The 9087-nt window shown below is 39.8% G+C and overlaps 1 long non-coding RNA gene across 1 annotated transcript in view; it reads right to left on the bottom strand.

The window, feature by feature from the left end:
• The window catches only part of LOC111545421, a 20317-nt gene extending 11461 nt beyond the window's left edge, over positions 1 to 8856 (bottom strand). The window contains exons 1-3 of the long non-coding RNA XR_002732447.1: positions 8639 to 8856; positions 7847 to 7938; positions 7565 to 7734 (exon numbers count right to left, since the gene is read on the bottom strand). This is a non-coding gene — a long non-coding RNA (uncharacterized LOC111545421). The remainder of the gene's footprint in view (positions 1 to 7564; positions 7735 to 7846; positions 7939 to 8638) is intronic.
• Between the last annotated feature and the right edge of the window lie 231 nt (positions 8857 to 9087).

The raw sequence follows: 9087 nt of genomic DNA, 5'->3' as shown, positions 1-9087 counted from the left end.
CACATTTTCTTAATCCAGTCTGTCACAGATGGACATTTGGGTTGATTCCAAGTCTTTGCTATTGTGAATAGTGCCGCAATAAACATACATGTGCATGTGTCTTCATAGCAGCATGATTTATAATCCTTTGGGTATATACCCAGTAGTGGGATGGCTGGGTCATATGGTACATCTAGTTCTAGATCCTTGAGGAATTGTCATACTGTTTTCCATAATGGTTGAACTAGTTTACAATCCCACCAACAGTGTAAAAGTGTTCCTATTTCTCCACATCCTCTCCAGCACCTGTTGTTTCCTGACTTTTTAATGATTGCCATTCTAACTGGGAAAAAGCAGGGCAGAAAAGTCTCTTTTAATGTTTGTTGGTTTGTTTGCTTTTGAGACAGAGTTTCACTCTTATTGCCCAGGCTGGAATGCAATGGCTCAATCTTGGCTCACTGCAACCTCCACCTCCCAGGTTCAAGCCATTCTCCTGCCTCAGGCCTCCCGAGTACCTGGGATTATAGGCATGCACCACCATGGCTGGCTAATTTTGAAATTTTAGTAGGGATGGGGTTTTGCTATGTTGGTCACGCTGGTCCCAAACTCCTGACCTCAGGCAATCCAACCGCCTCGGCCTCCCAAAGTGCTGGGATTACAGGTGTGAGCCACCATGCCTACCCTGTTTTAATGTTGATGCTGGTCAGTTGTGCCTGAATTCCTAAGGAAGGATAGTATAATGAGGCGTATCTGACTGCCCCTTCCCATGATGGCCTGAACTAGTTTTTCAGATTAACTTTGAAATGCCCTTGGCTGGGAGAAGGGGTCCATTCAGTTGGTTGGGGGACTTAGAATTTTATCTCTGATCTACATGACTAAAAATTGACATTCTGTGATTTAATAAACCACATACTTCTGCAAGCTTCAATTTTGCTATCTATAAAATGGAAATAATACCTAAAACAGGATTCGGCAAGCTTTTTCTGAAAAGGACTAGATAGTAAATATTTTCAACTTTGTGGGTCATGCAGTGTCTGTCACAACAACTATGCAATTATAGCATGAAAGTAGCCATAGACAATACATAAAGGCACAGGCATGGGCAGATTTGGTCTGCAGGCCATAGCTTGTCATTGCCTAGTCTAATCCCCTGTTTTAATACACAGGGCATTGTGAAGATTAAATGAGCAAATCCAAGTAACGTATTTTAGTGCAGCATGTGGCACGTAAGTGCTCAATAAATATTGGCTATTAGCATGGTTGTGATCTTAGTCTCTCCCCTCTATAAGGGCTAACTGTGTTCACTTTAGTGAGTAAGGTAGTCCTTGGGGCTCCTCAGGAGATATTCCAGCCTTCTCTCTCTTAGGCACATGGTGAATGTCACAGATTGGGTTTTTGGAGAAGAACCCTGAGATGGAGTTTAGTGTACAGGATGCTCATTAACGAGTATCCTTGGGAACAACCCCGGTGGAAAGGAAAAGAGGGAAGCAGGACCGGGCAGAGGGAGAAGTCAAGTTGCCAAATAACAGGCTGAGCCAAATCCCAAAACTGTCCCACACTGGGCTGAAAGGGCTGGGCCTTTCTACCCACACAGGAAGCATTCGATGTGGGCTGCCCTGGGAAGCATATGGCCTTGGGTGAGTAGCTCTGCACTTCTAGGCCCTCCTTGGAGGGGCCAACAGATGAAGCTTGCCTGTGACAACACGCCCAGCAACCCAAGCAATAAGCTAGTGGGAGAGAAAGATGTGACCAACTGTGACTGTGAACTGCACACAGAAATAACACATTTCTTGCAGACCAAGCATTTAATTGTTATTTAAAGACCCTGCAAAGCTCCTTTCCCCTGTAGTGACCAGTGATTTCAAGATGGTAGCTGCTCGATGAGCCTGGGTCCCAGAGGAATGACAGTGAGGAGAACCCCTCATCAACCAGTGTGATGGAATGTAGTATGAGCAAAACTTAAATCTGAGTTCTTTAAAGCCACTGAGATTTGGGGGTCATTCGTTACTGCAGTATTGTGAGCTTTCTATTGTGTGTCATCAGTAGCAGCATAGGAAGCTACATTGGATGCATTTAAATGATTTGAAGATGAGACACCTTATGATCTTAAAAAATCAAGAAACTGGTTTCAAATCATCATCATCACTTCCAGCAGTGACATCACAGCTAACGTTAGCACTAACATGAATTTGTTACTGGAAAGGGGTCCTGCTCCAGACCTGAAGAGAGAGCTCTCAGACCTTGAGCAAGAAAGAATTCAGGGCAAGTCCATAAAGTGAAAGCAAGCTTATTTGAGAAATAAACAAAAGAATGGCTACCCTATAGGCAGAGACATGGCATGGGCTGCTTGACTGAATATAGTTATTTCTCGACTATATGCTAAACAAGGGGTAGATTGTTCATAAGCTTTCCGGGGAAAGAGGTGGAGATTTCTTGGAACTGAGAGTCCCTCCCCTTTTTAGACTATGTAGGGTAACTTCCAAACGTTGCCATGGCATTTGTAAATTGTCCCGGTACTGGTGGGAGTGTCTTTTAGTATGCTAATGCATTATAATTCGCATATAATGAGCAGTAAGGACAACTAGAGGTCACTTTAATCACCATCTTGGTTTTGGTGGGTGTTGGCGGGCTTTCTTATGACATCCCGTTTTATCAGTAGGGCGGTTGTGACCTGTATCTTGTGCTGATCTCCTATCTCATCCTGTGACTAAGAATGCCTAGTCTCCTGGGAATGCAGCCCGGCAGGTCTCAGTCTCATTTTACCCCATTCAAGATAGAATTGCTATGGTTCAAATGCCTCTGATAAATTCACTAATTTAATGCTCAAACAACCTATGGATGACACAGGTATTATTATTTTCTCCATTTTAGAGATGAAACAACTGATGCTTAAAGAGATTTATTAACTCGTACATGGCCAGGGGTGTGCAATCTATAGCCTGAAGTTCAAATCCAGCTAAGTGCCTACTTTTGTAAATAAAGTTTTGTTGGAACACAGCCATGCCCATTCATTACATATTACGTATTTATGGCTGTTTTCATGATACAGTGACTGAGTTGAGTAGTTGCATATGGCTTGCAAAGCTCAAAATACAGTTGGTCCTACATATATGAGGGCTCCACTTTTGTGGATTCAACCAACCAAGGATCAAAAATATTTGAAAATAAAAATAAAAAAGCAATACAATAAAAATAATATAAATTAAAAACAATATATCACCACAACTCTTTGCATAGCGTTTACATGGTATTAGGTATTATAAATAATCCAGAGATGATTTAAAGTATTCAAGAGGACGTGCATAGGTTATATGCAAGTACTGGGCCATTTTGTATCAGGGACTCGAGCATCCATGGATTTTGTTATCCATGGGGTATCCTGGAAGGAATCCCCTATGCATATTGAAGGACAACTGTACTTACCATCCAGCCCTTTACAGAAAAATTTGCCCACCCTCACTCACCCCTAGCAGTAGTAAGCGGCAGAGCCTGATTCCAAACCCAGGTTGTCTGACTCCAGAGACAACACTCATAACTCAGATATAAATAAACATTAGGTAGGCTTGGAACCCTGTTGGAATGTTATGAAACTTTTCTATTTCCATTTTCCTAATCGTGTGTTTTTTTCATTTAAAAATTTCCTGATGTTTACTTCCAGCAATATGACAGACTCTATATCCTGAAAATTCTCCCCCAAAAAGCACCTTTAAAATGCTGGATAAAATAAGTAGCTAACTTGGCAAGAAATTAAAGTATCTTAATCCCCAGAGGCCAAAAATGAAGTTGGAAGCCAGAATTCAGAATGAGCATGGTAAATGTTCACTGGAGCAGGCATCAGACCCTGAGGGCATTTGCCAGTGTTTTGTAAATTAGAACTTTCAGTTTTTACATCCATGTCAGGGCAAGGGGGCCAGGAGAGGCAGACGACAAAGCAGTGCAGTGTCAGCATGGAGTCTTTGGAATGAGTCCCCAAAGGCCCACATTCCCAATACAAGAGTGAACTAGAAAATATTTGCCATGCAAAGGAAATAGCAAAGAAAATTTTGCATCGTAACCTTGATTTTGGTTGGAAGAAAAAATAAAAGTCCCTACCCCCTACCAGAAGTTATAAATAATCACCAGTCAGGCCTCAAGCCTGGGTTCAAATTCACTCTGTGTACCTATTCTGAAACTATTTTAAACAAACAAACCAAAAAAAAAATTTTTTTAAATGACCAGGCACTTGGCAAAGGTAAACACAAATATAAGGAATGTTCTCCAATTCAAGCCTCATAAAATTCTCACAACTAGTGCCTCAACAAAAATGAGCTCACAATTTTTAAAAAATCACAAGACCACCCATGTAGTAAGACATCATCAGACAGGGTTAGAAACATCAAACAGTAGAATCAGACATTCAGGCTTTGGGTTGGAATTATCACATAGAGCCAGGTTAGCAAACTTTTCTCTAAAAGGCCAGATAGTATACATTTTAGGCTTTGCAAGCCATACAGTCTCTGTCAAAAACACTCAGCCTTGCTATTCTAATATAAAAGCAGCCATGGGCAGTATGCAAATGAATGGGCTTGCCTGTGTTTTAATAAAACTATATTTACAAAAACTGAGAGTGTGCCAGAAAACCATACCTTATAAATAAATATGTTATCAATATTTAAAAAAAACTTTAAAACATGAGCAAGGAACAAAATACTCTTAGAAACATCGAAAAAGATTCTTAACTTCTGAAAGTAAAATAGTTGAATTTTAAAATTCAACATATGAGTTGACTAACAAATTAGAAATGAAATGTATAATTAATAAATAGAAAGTTGGATAAGACAAAACTACTTAGAATATAGTTCAGAGAGAGAAAGAGAAAGATATCATGATATAGACATGAAAGTTTAAGTGAGAAGTGTTAACATTCATCTATGAAAATTCCAGAAAGAGTGACTAGAGAAAATGAGATGGAAACAATATTCAATCATTTGTATGGCTCCTTATATTTAGGAAGTACAAAAAATTCTAAAGAATATTCACACCCAGACCTATCCTGGTGAAATGAAAGAACATTAAAGACAAATTTAATAGCTTAAAAACAGCTAGAGAAAAAGACAGCTTTCCTGTTTTACATCTAACTTCTTATGAACAGAGCAGAAAGCAAAAGATTACAAGATGATGTCTTCAAAGTGCTGGGAAAACTATTTCAATTTACAATTGGATACCCAGTAAAACTTATGTTTCATGAGGATGCAATAGAATATATTTAGGTGAACAAAAGCCAAGAGAATTTACTATGGACGGATTCTTAGTAAAGGAACTTCCTGAGGATATATATACTTTGGAAAGAAGGATATATATACTTCTCCAGAAAGGAGATGTGAGCTGTAAGTTGTAAGAAAGATAACCATGTGATCAAAGACATTTGTAGTCACATGGATCCATTTAAATAAATATCAACACTAATAAATCTAATTTGGGAAGTTATAAAAGTCAGAGGTTGGGAGAGATGAGCTTCTAAAGCAGAGGTCATATTCTATTTCTTAAAATGGTAAATATATGAATGTATATGTGTGTGTGTGTGTGTGTAAACATGCACACACACACATGCATGTTGTAAACTTTTCTATATATGACACATTTCACAAGATTTTTTAAAAGAAAGAAAATACTGGACAATACTAGCTTATAAACTGAGAAAGAGTTAAAATACTCTAAGTTTTAGGAGGAGGGTGAATCTAATTAATAACTTTAACCATTAAAAAATTAGAATCTATACATTCCAAAATATTAGAGGAGAAAAAAAATGGAGTAGGAATTTCACCAACTAGAAAGTATAAAGAGATGGTAAAAATAAATCCAAATATATCAATAAGAATTAAATAAAAAAGAATTACACTTGTCAGCCAAAAGATAGTTAATTTTTAAAAATCCAACCATATTCTTCTTACTAGAAACACATGTGAAACAGAAGTACACCAAATGTTTGAGAGTAAAATAATGGAAAAAGCTACATTAAGGGAAGTGAATTTTTCCAACAAGCAAAAAATAACTTCCTGTTTGCTTTCAGATGTAACCACTGAATCCTCATACAAAGGATATGTTAGTTTCATATATCATAATGAAACTAAGAAAAGAAATAAATGTAAAGAGAGAAATCAGGAAAAAAACCTTAGGTTAAGGATTAATAAAAAATCTGAAAAAGCAGTTCCACCAGTGCTATACCCATGGAATTCAAACAAACATTGATGGAAACCTAGGGCTGAATGGCATGAGTCAAGAGTAAATGTATCATTTCTCAAATTTGAGTCAAATTTCTTAATAATGGAGTTTACAAAATAAAATCAGATCACATTTCAAAATAACTTGCATTTGGAGACAAAAGATGCTGTGATTATTTTCAATCGTATTAATATTGCTCTTTGAAATGAATGAGACATTAAACACAAAGAGTCTAAGAAAAAGTAAATACAAATATAATTTTGAGGTGTGAATAAATTTGACTACTTTTAAGATTCGGGAACAAATATTTATGTATAAAGGTGGACAATTGCTGCATTAAAATAGAAGAAGGGCTAAAATGTGAAACTTACGTATAATGAAATGATTTTATAGTTATTTTAGTGGCATAGGGAAATGTCTATGATATAATTAGTTAGCAAACAAAACCATATATGAAACTGTAGATTAACAATAAAAATATGTTTAAATGTCATCAAATGTGTCTAGAAACAGGACTGGGAAGAAAAACAACAGAACACTAAGAGTGGTGGGGAAATGAGTGATTTGTATTTTCTACTTTATATTGTATTTTCCAAGGCTTTTTTTTTTTTTTTAAACAATGGCCACTTTTATAATCAGATAACAGAATAATTTTATTTTCAATCTTTAGTATTTTGTGTGTTTACATATATTATGGTCCAGAATCCCAGTGAATGAAGATGTGAAAAATGAATTCTAGAAAGACGAAACATGACAAGACTTTAAAAGAATGTTTTAAGAGAGAAAAATCGCTAGCCTAATTGGTAGGTAACTTGATATAAAGTAACTTCTTCACTTCAGGTCTCAAGAATGTGCAGCAAAGTGAGTCCTAGAGGTTGCTATGGCAATGGAGGTAAACCTGATTAGGTCAGCATTCACTCTGCTTTCTAAGGTAAGGACAGGGAAAAGAACACAGGATTCTTTTTTCTTTTATTTTTTAGATGGAGTCTTGCTCTGTGTCCCAGGCTGGAGTGCTGTGGGACAATCTTGGCTCACTGCAACCTCCGCCTCCTGGGTTCAAGCGATTCTCCTGCCTCAGCCTCCCAAGTAGCTGGGTCTACGGGCACCCGCCCCACCACGCCCAGCTAATTTTGTATTTTAGTAGAGACAGGGTTTCATGATGTTGGCCAGGCTGGTCTCGAACTCCCAACCTCAGGGGATCCACCCACCTTGGCCTCCCAAAGTGCTGGGATTACAGACGTGAGCCACCGCACCCAGCCTAGGATTCTTGAATCAGACAAATCCCTACTCTGTGCCTCTATCGTCTCTCCTCTCCCTTCTCTTCTCCCTCATTTGTCCCTCTTGCCTCCCCAGTTCTCTCCTTTTCCCATCTTTTCCTCCCCACCTCTTAGCCTCCACTGCACTTGACACCATCAGACTGTGTTCTTCCTGATTGCCCTCCTTTCTGGGCCTCCATAGGGTGCTGCATTTTCCTGAGTGCCTTCCTCACCAGACGTTCTGGAGGGCATCATTTCTGGACTCATCATTTCTGACTGTACCCTTGGTGCTCAGGACCTATCCATGGGAGGTGCCAAAAAATATTTGTTGACCAAATGAATGCATGCATGAATGAGTGAACGAAGACAATTCCTCCGTCTCTTTTGTGGGCTCCTCTTCATCTGCTCACCCTTCAATGAGGACATTCTCCAAGATTTCATGCTTAGTTGCTTTTTCTTTTCATTCTGTACTTTTGTCCTGGATGACCTCTCTTCCCTTCGCCTCAGGTAACATTCAGGTGAAAATGAGCCCCAACTTTTCAACTGTACCGCATCTATTTTTCACATCTGTATTTCCACTGCTTTCAGTTGGACCCATGCTCACCCCATATTCAACTTGTCAAAAATCTCATCCTTTTCTTCCCCATCCTTCTTCCTCTTAAGATCTCCAGCTCCATTGATAATACCACCATCTCCTCAACATCTGGATTGAAGCTCAGAGGACCCTTTTACTCTCCTCCTGCCCTCCCTGATTCCTGTCTACTGAGCACAGCCATACTCTGGAATTTCATCCTTTCTTTCAATTCCATTCCCACTATCCCTGTGTCACTTCTCACCAAGATCATCACCAAACCCTGGGAAGCTTCCTTGCTTTGAATCTGCACTTCCCGTGGCTGCTGGCTTTCCTGAACCACAGAACTCCTCATTGTCCCATCATGCTCAAAAACACTTTCCGTTTCTCATTGCCTCCAAAATAAAGCCCAGGCACACAGGCTCCTTGCAGTCTCCTTTGATCTATCTTTCCTGCTTCATCCCCCTTCCCCCTTCCCCCTTCCCCCTAGCCCCCACTCTACCATCTTCAATCTGTCTGTCTCTATCATCTCCATCTCCATCCCCATCTCCCTCTTCATCTCTGTCTCTAAGGAGCCTCGCCAGGTTTCTGCAGCCAACACTCCCTTCATGCTGCCTCCATGACCACTGACATTTCTTACCCGCCCAGATGCCATCTCTCACTGCTCTCTTCTCACTGTTCCTCCTCCTCCAGGGCCCATATCAAGTATCACCTCTTCTGAGAAGCCTTTTCCCAAACCTTCAGTCAGGATTAAGGGCACTCTCCTCTGTAGTCTGGTAGCATCTGACGGTGCTTCCAGGAGAGCACAGCCCACAGTTGTCAGGTGCAGGTGGGTGGGCAGAGAGAGACAGTGAGGTGCTCCTGAAGAACTTGAGCACAGGGATAGAAGGTTTCTCCTCTAGAACGAGCTCATAAAACAATGTGTCATGGGAAAGAACAAAGTGCCTGCTAGCTCAAAGGAACAATGCCTTTTACTAGCAACAGCTGTAACCTGTAGCCAATGACGTTAAGGAAGCTGCGAAAGGCTGTTGACAGAAGCAGGGCTGTTAGAGGAAGGCCAGAGTCAAAGAAGCACATTCT

This window comes from Piliocolobus tephrosceles, chromosome 15 (assembly GCF_002776525.5).
Source record: "Piliocolobus tephrosceles isolate RC106 chromosome 15, ASM277652v3, whole genome shotgun sequence".
NCBI lineage: Eukaryota > Metazoa > Chordata > Mammalia > Primates > Cercopithecidae > Piliocolobus > Piliocolobus tephrosceles.
This window is presented reverse-complemented; position numbering and strand designations above follow the sequence as displayed.